Raw genomic sequence first — 16,747 nt, 5'->3', positions numbered from 1 at the left:
AGCCGGAGATGCCGTGCAGGGAGCCAGTTGGCCAGCGGGCAGCCTTGGGGCGCGCTGGGCGTGGTGCTCCCCGGCCCCGTCACCCCAGGAGCTTTGGTTTTGTGCCTGGTGCAGGCTTGGCGTCTCTGGCTCCTGCCCTGGCTTAACCGGCCGGGGGGCTCAGGCTTCAGGAGATGGTGCCGTCCAGGGTCCAGCCCTCCTGGGTGCCTTTAGGCCCGAGGGGCCTGTCGTTCCTGGGGAGACAGTTGGCAAAGCCCCGAGGGCCGTCCTGCTGGAAGATGGCTCGATCCAGCCGCACCCAGGTCTGCAGAGAAACTGTTCATCAGTGTGAATTTCACAGCACGCGCTTCCTGAGGCCGAGTCACGCTCAGTGCTGCCCCCAGGATGGCAAGGACTCTGCCCTTCCAGCTCGCTTGCTGGGCCCGCTGGACCCCTGGAGCTCTGAGCGCCGACCATGAGGCGGGCTCGTGTAGACCCTGAGTGGGTGTCGTGGGGTCTCGGGACGGCCCCTGCCTGTGCGGGTGCCAGGGGCCGATTTGCTGGGGGTGCGGGACGGGAAGCTGCCTCTGAGTGCCTCCTCCCCGACCCCCCGTGGTGGCCGCCATCGGGTCTCTCGCAGCTGGGGGCTCCCATAAGTCCTCAGGTGCTGCGTTCCTCGGGGAAGGGAGAGGTGTGTCCGCTGGGTATCCCCAGGCTGCAGCTGGTGGTGGAAGGGGCGGGTGCCCCGGGCCCAGTGTGGCTGGCGGGCTGCAAGGAGCTGACCCGGGGTGGTGGGCGCGGTGCAGGCTGGACGTGGGGAAGATGGCTGGGGCCCGCCCGCACACGCGCCTGCATCTGTGTGGTCCAGGCGGCAAGGTGACCCGCGCCTTCCCTCTGCTCCGTCTCCTTGTGACGGCCGCCCCAGCGGGAAATCGTCCCCTGCTCTGCTCCCGGAGACAGGTGGTCATTTCAGAGGAGGCGACTTTAATAGAGACCTGCAGGGAAATGACGAAGTCTGAGATGAGGACAGTGTCAGAACGCAGATGGTTTGTAGAGTGTGTGTGTGTGTTTCTGTGTGTGTCTGTATGTCTGTGTGTGTGTGTCTGTGTGTGTGTGTGTCTGTCTGTGTCACTGTCTCTGTGTGTGTCTGTCTGTGTGTATGTCTGTGTGCACAGGCACAAGCGTGGGTCCTAACACAACCCCTCTCCACGTGCCCTTCTTCCCTCCAGTGGGTCCCCGGGGCCCAGCACCTGCTCACCTTCGTCTCCTGACCCGGGACCGGAGGCTTCCCCAGCCCGGAGGTCAGCCTGGGGACTCAGCAGGGAGGCCGAGGAGGCTGAGACCCTGACTCGGAGCCGAGTCCGTGCCGCGGCTGATCCCGGGCCCTGGCCGAGTCGGCCTCTGTGGTCTCTGCGCTGCCTCTCCCCGGGGCCCACACGTGTCTCAGCGTGGTGCCCTTTAGTCCTGTCAGGGCTCGCTGTGTGGACAACCTCATCTGTCTGCCGACCTCTGGCCCGGGGATGCTGGGGGCCGTTGGGAGGGAGGTTTGGTCTGGGTGGGCCTGGTGTGGACAAGGGCTCACAGCTGCCTGCCATGGGTGGGGCAGGACGGAGGGAAGACCCGGCCCTCCTTCCCTTTCATGAGGCGCACGGCTCCAGGGGGATTGCGCCCCTTCTTGGATGCACCTTGTTGACCTGAGCTTACAGCCGACCTCAGGGACTTTCCTGCGCCCCGGGCAAGGAACCCCATGCGGACCGAGTCACGGGCATCTGTGTGCACAGGCTCCAGACGGAGTGAACACATGCTCCTCTGGACTTCCAAATTGCAGAGTTTTCATCTCAATTAATGCGACAATAAGCTCGGAAAGGTGGCAGTCGGCATTAGAAAATTAAATGACACCTTCCTGGCGTCTCACGTTGGTGAGAAGGCCAACTGATTATTTTTATATTACAATCCTCAGGCATTGTCAAATTGATTAATAAATTCGCTGAAAACACGTTACCTCTTAATAAATTTAATTCGGGCTGTTGGGGGTAACTTTCCTGTGACCTCTGAGTGTGGGCTGTCTGGGCGCTGACCGTGGGAGCATGAGCCTGCCTGGCAGCCACCTGTCATCCTACAGGAGCACACGGGGGTCTGTTGCATCAGCCCCATCTCCACGGACGTGGCCCGGGTCTCAGGGGCTGTCTGGATCTCCCTGGGTGACTTCCAGGCTGGGCAGAGCTGGAGCCTGCAGGGCCGGGTGACTCCTCCCAGCTGAGACTCACCGGCCCAGGCAAGGGGAGCCCAGAACTCAGCCCTGAGCTTTCTGGCAGACAAGACAAAAGGGGAAAATCCACTGAGTTTAGGGCTCTGAGTGTCCGTTAGGGACTCAGCTCAGAAGGTTGAGATGACGCCAACAGGGCTGCCAGCTGCCGGCCATCACGCTGGCTGTTCCGGCACCCCGGTGACTCACCCTTCAGCCTCCAGAGCTGGGTGAGGTGGGCAGTGTTGCTCCCAGTCTTAGGCTGAAACCAGAGAGGCCCAAAGAGGGGCCTCTCACGGGGCAGGGTGGACGTGACCCCGAGAGAGGGTTCGGGCCCTCTCAGGCCAGGGAGCCGCAGGGCAGACCTGCTCTGGGTTGGTGAGACTCCAGCACGGGGGCTGTGCGGGGATGGACCCCCCAGACTGCAGCTTCCGGTGCTGCCAGGGCCCTGCCTGACCCTTCCTGGGCCATCTCCACCCCACCGTCTGGCACCTGGGCCTCAGGCCGGATGCCCTCGGCTTCCCCCACCATCACGGGCCCATCACCCGTTCTCTGGGACTTTGGGCTCCTTCTTCCCAGGGGTCAAACTTGTCAAGGTCGCTGTTGCAGTTGCCAGCCACTAGGCCTTCCGAGGCCTTGCGGTACCAGGGCTCGGCTCATCTGGCCCCTCCCCACTCCCCACTCCCCATGGGTGCCCCTGCCCGTGTGCAGCCAGCCTTGTTATTCCGGGCTGGCCTCTCTGTCGTCCGTCTTGGGAGCACTGCCCACCCCTGCCAAGCCCCACCTTGCAGCCTGGCGGGGGAAATGGGTTGGGGCCACCCGAGGGCTCCACCAGCCTGTGGACAGGCATGCGTCCTCTGGGGGCTGAGCGCAGAGACTCCTCCCTGCCCAGGACAGCCAGGCGGCTGACCTCCCGCGTCCAGCCTCACGCCCCAGGCCCACCTCCAGGCCTGCCGCCCCGCGCCTCCCGCTGCGTCCCCAGCAACCTCGGCCCTGACCCCCCGCGCTCCCCGCCGCGTCCCCATCGATCTCGGCCCCGACCCCCCAGGTGAGGTGGGCGAGGTGGGCCGCCATCAGTGCTGCGTGTGCCGCCCGAGGACTGATGAGACCAGATGGCGCTGGGCCCCGGGTGGGGGTGCGGAGTCGGTTGTACGTTTAAGTCGATCAGAGTCGGGTGGCATGGCATGTGCTGGTGGAGATTAGGAACCTTCTACGCACGTACGAGCGGCCCATCCGGACCCCTTCCTGGTGACGGGCTCACAGCTCTCGGGCCGCTTCATGTGGGTTGTGCCCGGGCCCCTGTCCCCAAGACCTCGGGGCCACCTGGGTTGGATGTCCTTTAAGCCGGCAGAGTACCCAGCGCGGGCGTCACCGCCGTGGGTGACCTTCAGGATGGAGGCCATGTGGAGCCGGCAGGCCTTTCCCGGCCGGGCCCGGGGACCCCGGGGATGGTTGTCTCCGTGGTGACGTGCCGACAGCCTGTGGGCCTTCTCTGTGCGCGGGTGTCCTCCTGTTTTGGGGCCGTGTCCCCGGCTGGGGGGCTTTGAGCTCGGGCAGTGCAGATGTTCAGTCAAAGAGGGAGGGGAGGCCCCCCCAAGAGGCCAGAGCTTTATCTGGGGGGCGGTGGCTGCAGCCCGGCCAGGCCCCTGCCGGTCCCCCACCCGCTGCGTCCCAGCAGCGCGCATGGCCCCAGGGATGGTGTGCTGGGGCACGGGCGTGTGTCAGACCCTGCTGGGGGGCCGCGGGGGCCCCGGCAAGTGTGTGCTCCTCATCCAGGCCTGCTCCGCGGCAAGCAGGCCTCCCTCCTGCTCTCTCAGGGAGACTCTGGCTGCTCTGACGGCCTTTTAAAATGTTCCCTTGTCTTACTTTTTATTGAGGTGAAACTCACATAAAAGACCCAACTGCTTTCCGTGCACGTTTCGTTGGCATTCCGCGTGTCCTGCCACCGCCGTCGCCATGACCTCCAACACCCCAGGAGGAAACCCCGGGCACTCTAAGCAGGCACTCCTGTCTCCCCCTCTGCCCACCCCGGGAACCCCCAGACTCACAGCTTGGTGACGCAAAGCCCGAGAGACCCTCGGTTCCTCACAGTTGGAGGCTCACAATCAGGGAAACCAAGACCTTGGCATTGACCCGGCTGCCCAGACACGCGGACCGTGGGAAGAATACGGGGCATGGTTGTGCTGGGGGCGTCCGACAGGCCACATCACGTTGGCATCGGCTGCTGCCCTGAGGGGGGTGCCCAGGCCCGCCTGCAGATGGTGAATGCACGGTGGAGGCACCCCGTGACCCACCCCCCCACCCCCAGGGTGCATGCCCGGCCCTGCTTCCTGCCTCCCTGCCCAGACGTCGGCCGTGGGCCGGGCTCCCCGCGCTGCCACAGCAGCGAACCCCGACCCGGCTCCAGGCCCGGGCCGGCACCGTGACTGCTCCCGGGGAGCCCAGCATGCAGACGTCCGGGGCTTCTGCCCAGCAGCTTGGCGCCGGGCCGCCTGGGGGCCCTGAACCGTGTCCCGGTGGAAAGCAGCCCGTCGCTGGGGAGCGGCGGCCCCCAGGCCTCTGCCGCCTGGGCACCCGGATGCCCCACCCGAGTGGCGGCAGTGGGGCCTGCCGCATGACCCCCGGGGCCGGGGCCCTCTGCCCTGGCCGGCCCGGGGCGGGCCTGGGGGCCCAGGCGGCCCCCTCCTCAGCGCCACCTCTCCCAGCCTGCCTTCTGTGGGCAGGCTCGGTGGGGGTGAAGCCTGGCAAAGCTCACTCTGTTTTCCATCCCAGCGGTGCCCACATGTGACCGTGCAGGGGACAGTGCCCGTGAAAAGCCCCTTTGTCTGGTCTGGCTAATTAAGAAGTAGCAGCAGGCCTCGAAGGGGACCCAGCCCCAGGTCCTCTCTGGACGTCAGCCAGGGTCCTGAAGGGCTGGACAGGCATGGCCAGGGCCTGAGCAGGATTCCCGAAGGACCTTCCAGGCCCGCCCGAGCGTCCTGGCACCTCCGGGGGCCTCCCGGCCCCGGTCAGTGAGTGGCTGCCTCCTCTGCTCCAAGCCCGGATGCCGACACGGTCCTGGGAGCGGGCCCAGCCTCTGAGGCCGCTGCTCCGTGCATACTGGAAGCCCAGGCCGGGCACCACGCCCGAGGCCCCATGCTCCTCTCTGGGAAACTGGGCGGGCTCGCCTCGGAGGCCGCAGGGCAGAGGCTGCTCCCAGGCCCTTGCCATGACCCTCGAGGCGCGGACCACCAGCAGGGCCGCCGTCTCTGCACTGCGTCTGCCTGATGTGGTCCTGGTGTGCTGACCCCTGCCCCCAAGGCATCCCTTCCCGCTTCCGTCTGCTCAGCGTGTGCACCCAGGGGCGGGGACCAGGGACTTCGGCGAGGCTCGCGTGGCATCTGTGCTGTGGCCTTTGGGAGTGGCAGGGCCGTGCGCCGCTCGGAGGGCCTGCCCAGGGAGCCCAGCCTTTCTCCCCTGGCTTCAGTTGTGGCCAAAGCTGAGGATGGGCCGACAGATCCTGATCTGCTTGGAGATGAAAGGCCTCCGACCTCGCGGAATCAGCCGGACTCACACGGGCTCTGGCGTTTGGGCCCCGTGACCCACAGGCTCCTGGAAGCTGGTCCAGCCCTCAGCTTGCAGACGCAGTGACGGTACTGGGTGAGCTGCTCGGCCTCTGGGACCTCGGTGTACCGGTCTGTGTAATGGGAGCAGGAGCCCAGGAGCACTTTTCCCCAAGGCTCACCTCCTGGCCTCAGCAGGTTAACAGAGGTGAGTGCTGGGCTCAGCACGTCCCGTCTCACCTGAGTGGCAGCCCAGCCGTGTCCCCACCAGCTCCATCACTGCCGTGACCTTACCAGACGTGGGGTCCCTGCAAGAGTGCCTGGCTGTGGACGGGATGACCCTGGGACCCCTCCTGCTTGGCCCCGCACAATCCTGTCCAGGAATTCCTAAAGCCTCCAGGGTCTTCCGGAGGCTGGGTGGGCTGGCTAGGTGGCGATGGCCTGTGTGCAGATGAGGAAGCTGAGGTCCCCAGTAGAAAGTGATTCCCCAGGCACTCTAACAGACCCGCCCAGGGTCTCCCAAGCCTCTGCGGACAGTCACCTGAAGTGACCAGGGCTGTCACCGCCTTCCCCAGGGCAGTCTGCGCCCCGGTCTGCAGGGCAGGCCAGGGGTCGCCTGCGATGGCCCAGACCTTGTGCAAGCTACAGGCTCTTAGGGGCTGACCCCAAGCCGAGCACCCTGGGGTAGTTTAAATTTGAAAATTAACATGAAATCAAAAGAGACAGAGTAATTTTTCATTCTGCTTGAAAGGTTATTTGCTTTCTCGGCCGATGCTTAGTGCACTGATACACGATGTCAAAAGGTAAACGATTTTAAACCAGATTCAATTTAAATTTCATTACATATTTGTAGGAGACAGAGGCTCCAAGCGTCCCTCGCCTTCTCGTGGAGTATCTTTCACTTTTAATAACTCGGGCGCCTAATGCCCTAATCTATTGATTATGCGGTCGTGTGGCAGGGGCGAAACGGCTCACGCTCCCAGAAGCCCCTCGGGCGTCTGTGGAACCGTCCCGCGTCTTGAAGGGTGGCTCTGCTGGGGTCCAGGGAGGGGAGCAGACTGGAGACCCCCATCCCAGGAGCCGCTTGGCCCGAACACCGCGTGACTGTCCGCAAGCAGCGCCCTTCTCAGCTCTGTGTCCCCATCCGCGGGGCTGAACTCCTGAGGACAAGGGCCGGGGTCGGTCTTGCCGTGACCACGCAGCAGCTGTGCCAGCCTGGACGAGCTGCTCAGCCTCTCTGGGTGTGGGCTCCCCTCCGCCAAGGATGGCCTCTTGGTGGGCTGAGTCGTGTCCCCTCCTCAGCTCATGCCCACCCGGGACCTCCGCGTGTGCCTGTCTTTGGAAATAGGGTCCTTGCAGGTGTCCGTTGTTAAGGGGAAGTCATACTGGAGAAGGGCGGCTCTGAACTCGGTGACTAGGGTCCTTGCAGAGTGAAGGGAGGACAGAGACCCCGGGGGAAGCCATGGGACGGCGGAGGCAGGGATGAGAGCGATGCATGTACCAGCCCTGGACGCCGGGGCTGCCGGCCCACCCCAGAGCCGGAGGGAGGCCCCGGGTGGAGCAGTGCTGACCCGTGAGCCGGAGCTCCCGCTGGGCCATCTGGGGCAGTCGCGGTGGCCGCCCAAGGAGGCAGACGCTCCCGCCCAGGGCTGGCCTGTTGTTGCTTAGTTGCTTAGTTGCTCAGTTGTGTCTGGTTCCCTGCGACCCCATGGACTGTAGCCCTCCAGGATTTCCCAGGCAAGGGTACTGGAGTGGGTTGCCATGACTTTTTCCAAGAGATATTCCCGACCCAGGGATCGAACGCTTGTCTCCTGCTTTGGCAGGCAGGTTCTTTACCATTGAGCCGCCAGGGAAGCCGGAGGGTGCCAATTGTGTGCTAGTGTGGGAACCAGGCAGACGGCAGCTTGTGGAAATTGTTCTCTGCATCCATGCCTCCTTGACTCATCATTTCCATCCCTCCTGGGGGCCGTGGCCAGTCACAGCTCTGCTCTGAGCCCCTGGCCCATGTCTGAACACCGTGGAGCAGGGAAGGGGCAGGGGTGTGCCAGCAACCACGGCTCGTGTTCTGCGGGGCAGAGTGACCCCACTGCTGGGTGAGACGACGCAGCTTGAGGACGTGTCCCGGGTGGGACCCTAGGTGGACAGCATCCCTGGGGAGTTGGAGCTGGAGGGACCACCTCTGGGCGTGTGGCTTATCCCTGGAGGTGGAACTGTGGTTCAAGGCTGATCCCGTGAGTGGTCCTGAATTGAGGTGGGGGCCTCACTGCAGGATGTGGATAGCGGGAGAGGCTGAGAGGGGCGCCCTGGCTGGAGCGCCGAGACAGGACAGCCTGGAGGCTGGGGTGTGGCCGGTTTTCCTGACGTTCCTGGAAAGCGCCCTCCTGACCATGCTGGCCTCACCCAGCGGGGCCCACCCTGAGCTTTGTTTGGGGAAGGAGCAGCAGGAACGGTCACTTCGAATTGCCCAGGGCTGCTGAGTGCTGGGGGAGGTCCAGCCGCAGGGCTGCATGGAGCTCACTGGATGGCCAGGGACGGATGGGCAGGTCACAGCTCAAAGGAGCATGTAGACACCCCGGTCTGGAAGTTTCCATCAGGGCCAGCCTGCCTTGGCTCCATCGGATCTCAATGGCCGGGCTGGGCTGGACTGGGCTGAGTGCAGAGGAGTGCAGAGAGGGTGGGTGTCCAGAGGTCACGACCCCGTCTACACGCTGTGTCCGGCTCCCACCCCAGCTCCTGGAAGAGCCCAGTGAGGGGGATGGGGGTTGTGGATCCTGTACTGACGGAGAAGTCTGTTTGTGGGGGAACGTGAGCGTGGATGGAATTTTCCCTGGAAATTAATTGTCCGGTGAATTCTTCCCATCTGGGCTGTAGCAAAGCAGAATCCAGGGCAAGGAAACAGGGTTGTGAGTGGGTTTCCTCCGGCCCGTTTCAGCAATTACTGCCTCTCGCTGGCGTGCAGTCCGCTGCTTTATTTACCCAGCAGGACGCTGCTCTTAAATGCACATCTGGGCACTTTTACAAAATAATGTGAGTGCATCTCGGGAACTCTTTTCCCTGATTTGGGTTTGTTTTATTTGCAGCATCAAACAGTGAGGGACGGAAGGTTCCAGATCACGGCTTGCAGGCCCTCAGGGTTCAGCCTGCAGACGCCCCCGAGCTTGTCCCCACCGACTCCATCACCCACTGCCTGTCCTGTTCCAGGAGCTGATGCTGCCGTTTGTTCCCGGAGCCTCAAGGAGAGAGCAGGAGGAAGTCACCTGGGTGTTAGTCATCCTTAAGCTGAGGATAAAAGCAAAGATACTCCCAAGCTGTGTTTCCAGGGTGTCTTTGATGAGTGGTGTTTCTACAGATGTGGGGTTCTGGGGATCCGGAGCGGCCCCGTGGCAGCGCGGCTGCAGACACCCGGCCGTGAGGCCTGGGCAGTGGGCTGCGAGGATGTACTGATAAAACTCCCGCCTGGAGCTGTCCATTCGGCACTGGGTTAGCCATGAAGCATCGCTCTCGTCCCTGGTGGCCTCGGCCTGTGTCTGTGTCCTTGGGATGGTGTCTGAGACCCTCCTCGCCCACCACTGGGAGACGGACTGTTCCATCTCTGTTTCTGCTTGTAGCCCAGAGGGGCCTTGGGTTTGGCTGAAGAGGGCCCTGGACCCAGCTGGAGGGAAAAGAAAGCGAAGTCGCTCAGTCGTGTCCGACTCTTTGTGACCCTGTGGACCGTGGCCCGCCAGGCTCTTCTTGTCCAAGGGATTCTCCAGGCAAGAACACTGGAGTGGGTTGCCATTTCCTTCTCCAGGGGATCTTCCCGACTCAGGGACTGAACTCAGGTCTCCCTCGTTGTGGGCAGAGTCTTTGCCCTGAGCCACGAGGGAAGCCCGGGGAATCTGGAGGGAAGCTCTGTCCCAGAAACGGAGCCCAGGCTTCCGGGCAGCGCCGGGTGGCTGCGGGGAGTTGGGAGCGGGTGGGAGCAGGGGCCAGGGCTGCTTCAGGTCCTCCCAGGCTCCGGTCACTTCCTGCCACCTCCCCTGGGGAGTGATGGCATCTGACCAGCAGTGGTGTCAGCAGGCAGACCTTGTTTTCCGCGAAAGAGCGGGCTGAGCAGCCCAGAGCTGACGTGGGGCTGACGGGCTCTCTGAAGGCAAGGCCCGTCCATCCCTCTTGCCCGTCTTAGGGTGGTGCAGGCCCCCCCATCCAGCTCCAGGCCCGGGGGCCGCTCCATCCCCGCACCGTCTGGGTTTCTGTCTCCCTCTCTAGCACGGGCTCAGGCTGATGAAACGCCACACTTCTTCCATTTGCTGAGATGATGCTACAGGGTGAGTGGGAGCCCTGGAGGAGAGGAGGGCCCAGCTCTGCCTGGCGTGTGGGCTCATATCTTTCTGGGAGCATCACCCCTTCAAGTCCCAGTGAAGGTGAGATGCTCGGAGACTCAGAGATGGACAGAGCGCAGGAAGGCCCTGGAGACCAAGTCTGTCCCGCCGGGCGTCCGCTCACTGTGGGTGACCTGGCAGAGTCGTGCCTGCCACCCCAGGCAACTGCGTGGCAGTGAGAACAGGGCAAATGGGGCCCCGTGAGGCCGGAAGTGGCCTTCAGCGACCCCTGGGGCCGGCTCGCGGCCAGCCTGTCCTGGGGGCGGAAAACCGGCCTGCCTGGGGAGAGCAGGAGCAGTCCCAGGTGCTCAGACAGCAGGACGCCAGAAGGGCTGGGGACACATGGCGCTTCCTTGCCAGCAGGAAGGACCTAGGGCCGGCAGGTCTTCCCAGAGGGCGACCGAGGCTGCGCTGGACAGCCTGGGGGGCGGCTTCAGCCCCGGGGCCACAGGCCACCCGAGAGCTGAGACCCCTGGCTCGAGGGTCGGTCCTCTGACAACTCCCCGGCCTGGTCGACCTGACCCCAGCCTGGGGCCCAGCTGTCCTGGCGCAGCAGCGGCCGTGGCCGTGTGTCTTCGAAGCTGCGGGGTCAGCGCGGCGGGAGCATGACTCTGGCCGAGAGTGCCGGGTGGGCTCCTTCGGGGCAGGGGGTCAGAGCTCGTGGTTCGGGGCGGTGGGTATCTGCGCCGGTGGTTCGAGGCGGGGTGGGGGGGCAGGGCGGTGCTCTCTGCGCCTTCGCTGGGGGCACGGGCGGCTTCAGGCCCGTCTCCCACCCTGTGCCCGGGCAGCCATGTCTGGGAGGTGGTCGTGTGACAGGTCTGGCCCGTGTCAGACCCGTCAGCCTGTCAGCGTTGCGGTGGGATGGATGGGAGGTGTGACCAGTGAGTTAATCGACTCCCACTGAAGGCTGGCCTGGCAGCGGTCCGACAGGGTGATAAAGCGCACGGGCCCAGGCCAGGCAGCGTGGTAGACACTGGTGGGGACTCACTCACCCTGGCGGGGCTGTGATGCCCATGTGTGGGCTGGTAGCCCAGCCCTCAGGCACCCCAGGGGGCTCAGGAGTGCAGCCCTGGCCCCCCACCCTGGCCCACCCAGGGGAGACGCAGGGCGTGGGCTTCGTGCTGAATCTTTGGTTGAGGAGCACCCTTCTGTCTCCCCAGGCCCTCTGCCTTCCCTTGTCTGTGTGTCTGTCTCCCTGTCTCCCCGTCTCTCTCTGTCTCTCTGTCTCTCTTTCTCTCTGTCTCTCTGTGTGTCATCTCCACTGTCAGCATCACCCACAGCACCCAGAGTCTTCCCACCCCGACATCTTGGTGCATAGACTTTAGGAGAAGCCCCCAAATTCAGGCCCTCCTCCCCCCCACCCCAGGAGTCCCTCGTCCCCAGGATCCGCTAAGCCCAGCACTTGTCAAACTGGCTCGTGACCCTGCCTTGATGTAAAATCAATCAGGTGGGTCAGGATCATCTTTAATGATGCAGGCATATTTACGCAGACCGCCACCCGCTTTGTGGCCGGCAGCTCCGTGAGGTCTGGCTCACATGTGATACCGCTTCTCCTCCCCAGAATCTCGCATCCGGAATCAGACTCCACGCTCACTTTCTCTAAAGATCAGAAACTCGCCCAAGCTCTGTGGGCCCTGCGGTGTCGGGCGCAGCGTCTCCGCCAGGCCGCGTAACTGAGAACTCACTCGGCAGATGGCTGACCATCCTTAGGCGCTTGAGTCATATCCCCAGAACTCAGGACAGGGTCATACTTGGCAAGAGGACTGATGCAGGGTGACTGGTCAAGATGAGGCCTGATGCTGGGTGACCGATGTCCTCACGAGAGCCCTGCGTGGCGGGGACACCCAGAGCCCCCATGGGCCTGCGCCCGGGGGTGTGAACGCACAGGCTGGCGGGGACACGCAGATGGCCAGTGAGCCCCGGCGGCAGGGGAAAGGCCTGGAAAAGATGCTCCCTCACGACCTCGGAAGGAGCCGGCCGGCCAACACGCTGCTGGGCTTCCAGCCTGAGCCAGGACAGGTCTGCTATTCAAACCGCCCGGCCTGTGGGCTGGGCTAGGACAGCACAGAACACACAGGTCCCTCCTGCGTCTAGGGTCAGCTGTCACATCTGTCCTGCGACCAAAGAGCAGAGCGTCCATCCTCTCGAGTGTGGCCCTGGACAGGCTGCCTTCCATTGGCCTCCATCCACTTGTCCATCTGTCCACCCGCTTGTCCATCTGTCTGTCCAGCCCACTCACCAGAGCCCTGCCGGGCACCCTGACACCTCCATCTCCCCCCACCCCGCCAGGTCTCCCTCGCTGTGGGGGAGATGTGAGGAGACCCTCACATCTCCTCTCCCTGTGAGGAGACCCCTGGGCAGCTGGCTTCCTCAGGTGCCATCCTGCAGAGGCGAGTGGGGCGGGGCTTGGGGCACAGGCTGGGACCAGCACGCCCCCCAAGAGCCACAGGGCAGGGCCTGGGGATAGTGACAGGGCTCAGAAAAGAGGGTGGGCCAGGGGGACGCAGAGCGGAAGGCAGGAGGTGGCAAGACCCCCTTCCCCGCCTGGCCGGAATTCAGCCGCAGTGACAGCCGCCCCTCAGAGACAGGAGGGATGTTTGTGCCGGCAACACGGACGCACTCCCGTGTGGGCACAAATACGACCCACGTACACACGCCAAGCAGGTACCCAGCCTGACGTTTGCACTCAACACATGCACACACGGGGCGAACCCGCGGCTGAGACCTGGCGTCCAGCCTCCTGGGTCAGAGGCGTGGCCACCCGCTGCCGCCTGCAGGCTTGTCCCGTGAGCCGCGAGCACCCCGGGGCTTCCCGATGGATGGAAAACGGCCTTTCAGTGGCTGGAGCCCCACACTGCTCCCCGGGGGATGGGGGGCTCTCTGCTGGGGGCTCCTCCCCCGGGGTCTCCGCAGCAACCTGGCCTCAGAAGCAGGGCTTCCCTTCTGTGGGTGGATGCCGACTTTGAGAACCACAGCCCTTTCTCCTTCACGGTGCTTGTGGGGTCCCCCATCCTTGGGTTGACGACACGGGGTCCTTTGAGCCTTTCCTGCCCCCTGGGCCCACGCCATCACCGGGGGGCCCCTGCGGGTGCTTCGTCTGGCTAAGCTCGGCTCCCTGTCGGGTGAGGGCACCAGGCGGCCCCGAGGGAGCCCTGGGGAACGCAGGCCTGGCTGCCAGCCTCGGAGGTCTTCAGGGACCCCTGCACCAGCCTTCCAGGGGCTGGTGGGTGGGAGGGCTCCGTGCCACCGGCTTCCTGGTGCATGTGGGCAACAGGGCGCAGCTGTGAGGGCCTCGCCCGGGTGTTCCCGGGTGACAGAGACACCGGCTGTGCGTGCACCCGTGCGGGCGTCCCTGCAGCCTCCCAGGACCCTGGGGCAGCTCCCGCTGCAGGGCCCTCGGGTGGAGGGATGCCTGACGCCAGAGCTCTCCATGGGAAGGGCGGGAGCAGGTGCAGCGGCCCAGCCTTCCGGGAGCCAACGCCTGCAGCCCCATCTGAGGGTGGCGTGCCGGGCCCTGAGCCCCGAGCCCCGGCCCTGGGCCCTGAGGACCGGGTTGGGCATCACAGCGCCTCTCGTTCCCCTTAACCCCCTGCGAGCCGGCATTGCACGGCGGCCTGCGGGAGCTTCCGGGGGCATCGCGCATTGTTCCTCCTTCCTGGTCCCCGCAGGAAGAGACCGTGTCCCGTGAATGCATTTGCATGTTGATCGTGCTGTCATTATGTATCTGGGAGTTTTTATCGTGGGAAGAATGAGATAATCATGTTGGTAGATACTGAATAGACTTTCAAAGATTGCAAGACAGCACTTTCATTGGAAGAGGGGATTCGTTTAAAAATACGCTGTCAAAATATGTTGTTCTAAATGCTGAGTTGATGGTTCTTTTGTTTTGCTTTGTTTCTTGAATGTGTCATTAGAAAAAATTAACAGTGACATCAACTGCGAGATGGGCTACGCGCCTCTGAAAGGGAGATGTTGTCCTTGTGACTTTGCGGAACAATTTCTTTGCCTTTAAATATTGCCTCCCTCGTGATGAAGGCCCCTCGTAACTTCGGTATTTATTCATTTTGTGGAAGGCGGGTGTGTGCGTTTGGAGAACTCAGGCCTCAGAAGGCCCCTCCCAGGGTCTCCACTCCCCACTGTGGGACTGGGTCCAGCCTTGGGGGACTTGGGCCCCAAGCTGGGCTGTGCGGGCCACCTGCCCTCTTAGCTCTCCTCCCAGAGAGCGGTGTTTCAGAGCCTCCAGCCGAGTTCCTCCTGGGACACAAGAGCAGATGAGCGAACGCATTTGTGTTACATGGACACAGATGTCTGTCTGCACCAGTGGGTGACGACGGAATGGATGGATGAATGAATGAATGAATGAGCGAATGAATGAATGCAGGGTGGCCAGGGAGCTGTGGCTTCCTGCCCGGGAGCCCCCGGGAGCCTTCCCGCCTCATCCCTTCAGGGCCACTCTCGCCCAGAAGCTTCTTCTGGGGAGACCCCGGGATCCCAGAGGCCACGCAGGACCCAGAACAGGGGTCAGTGTGCCCCAGCGCTCCGAGCAGAGGCGGGTGCCACTCCCAGCTGCCCCCAGGCCGTCCCTTCTGTCCTTCCTCCTTCCTCTTGCCTGCAGGATCGGCCAACCTGGCCTTGGAACCAGAACCTTCCGGAAGGCAGACCTGAGGGTGTCTCAGGGAGTAGCGGCAGCAGACTGTTCGAGTCGGGAGGGTGCGGGCCGGGCCGGTCCCCGCCCTGCTCACAGCCCCAGCGAGCCCTGATCCAGGTGCTGCGGCGGGCAGCAGGCAGCCCCCACCCTGGCATCACCCCGGCCACCTCCCCCCGGGCCCAAGGGGAGCCCGGGAGGGGTCACGGCTCGGAGGCTGCGGTAACTCAGAGGAGGGGACAGGGAGGACAGGCTTTGTGCATGATGAGGTTTCAGTCATTCTTTTTCCGGAGTGAGGGAGAGGCGTAGGTCATTGCACACAGTCAGGAAACTCAGATCCCCAGAAGCATGCTCGGGTCCCCCTGGGCCTCGTCCACAAGGCCCCACCCCACCACGTCGGGTGTGGCGGTGGTCCTGGCATCCACCCTGGTGGGGCTGACCATGTGCCAGGCCCCGGGCCCTCGCCAGGGCTCCGCAGGGAGCGTGGACGCCAGGACCACCGCCAGAGCCGACGTGGCGGGCTCCACCCTCCTGCCGTGCGTCCAATAGGGGTGAGCCGCCCTGCCCTGGCTGCCTTTGCTGTGGGGTCTTGGACAGAGATGGGCCTCCCCGAGGGCACAGGGGCCAGCCGTGCATGTGGTGGCCGGTGCTCGGGGCTGGGGGGTGGAAGCCACCTGTGGGGGCTGGTTTCTCCAGACTGAATGCAGCTGGTGGGCAGCCCTCCTGGGCTCCTGGGAGAAGCCGTGCGCCTGGTCCCCCTGGGGGACTGGGGTTTAGGGGGCTGTCAGGGGCCCCAGTTGGCAAAGCGTCCTTCTCCCTCGTGGGCACATGGCTCCTATTCCCCTGGAGGCCCCGGAGTCTCCATGGTGGGGGAAAGCTGACGTCCCAGTGTGTGTGCACGTGTGTGCCCATGCAAGTGTGAACGTGTGTACGTGTGCGCCTGTGTGCACACATGAGTGTGCATCTGAGAGCATTTGTGTGTGCGTGAATGTGCATGTTTGTGTGTGGAGTGTGTGCAGATGGTAGGTACATGTGTATACTGCATGTGTATATGAGAGTGTGCATGGGTGCGGCCCACGGCTCGGGGGCTCCGTCCCCCCGCACGGCTCCAAAGAGCCCCGGCCCCTCCGCCCACCCCTTCCCGGCCGTGTCGCTCAGCCCAGGGGCTTCCGCGGTTGGCCTGGCTGCTGCCCCTGATGTAAGGGGCCTCCCGGAGGAGGCCGTCGGGGAGGTTTAAACGCTGACCCTGGGGCCGAGTCAGCAACGATGCGTCAGGGAGGGCCAGGGACTGCTCTCTGCCCGCAAGGAGCGTGGGCCGCAGAGCATGAAGTCCACAGGCGCGTCCACAGCCTGGGGTCGTGGGCAGCCCCTCTCGGGCTCAGCCTGGCCTGAGTGGGTCTCGGCTCCCTGCCCCGCCCAGAGAGGGTCACAGGGCCCCCCGCCTGTCGGGAGGCAGAGTGGGGCGGGCAGGCAGAGTGCGTGGTGTCCCGCTCACACTTCTGTCTCCAGTATGACTCCAGGGGCACAGCTCCACATGGGCCACTGGGAAGGAAGTGTGGTCGCCCCGTGTGTCTTGAGCGGGGCCCCCATCCCCGGGTCGTGGACTGTCAGGAACTGGGCTGCTGAGCAGGGGGCGGGCAGCGGGCAGGCGAGCGAAGCGCTCCATTCCTGCCCCAGTCATCCCCATCTGTCCCTGGAGAAGCCATCTTCCGTGAGACAGTCCCTGCAGCCGAAAACCTTGGGGCCCCCCATCTAGAGGGAAGCGCTTGGATTGTGGAGAAGGCGATGCTGTTTGTCCACCTGCCAGGGAGGTGGGGGCAGGCGGAGATGCTACTCAGGCCCTGCCATCCACGTGTACCCCACCCGGGAGGCCCCTCCCCGGTTCCGTCTGCTGGATGCGGGGCTCCCACCCCCTGGGCCCGTGTTCCTGGCAGGGCACTCCCCGAAGACACCCTGGCCAGGCTCCCAGCCTGGT

General features: G+C 64.2%; 1 protein-coding gene across 1 annotated transcript in view; it reads left to right on the top strand.

Moving 5' to 3' along the window:
• Positions 1–16,747, top strand: part of TAFA5 (TAFA chemokine like family member 5) — a 175,660-nt gene that overhangs the window by 16,837 nt on the left and 142,076 nt on the right. The window lies entirely within an intron of this gene.

The sequence above is a fragment of the Dama dama genome, chromosome 22 (assembly GCF_033118175.1).
Source record: "Dama dama isolate Ldn47 chromosome 22, ASM3311817v1, whole genome shotgun sequence".
Classification (NCBI taxonomy): Eukaryota; Metazoa; Chordata; class Mammalia; order Artiodactyla; family Cervidae; genus Dama; species Dama dama.
The sequence above is the reverse complement of the archived record's forward strand: the minus strand, read 5'-3'. Positions and strand labels throughout refer to the sequence as shown.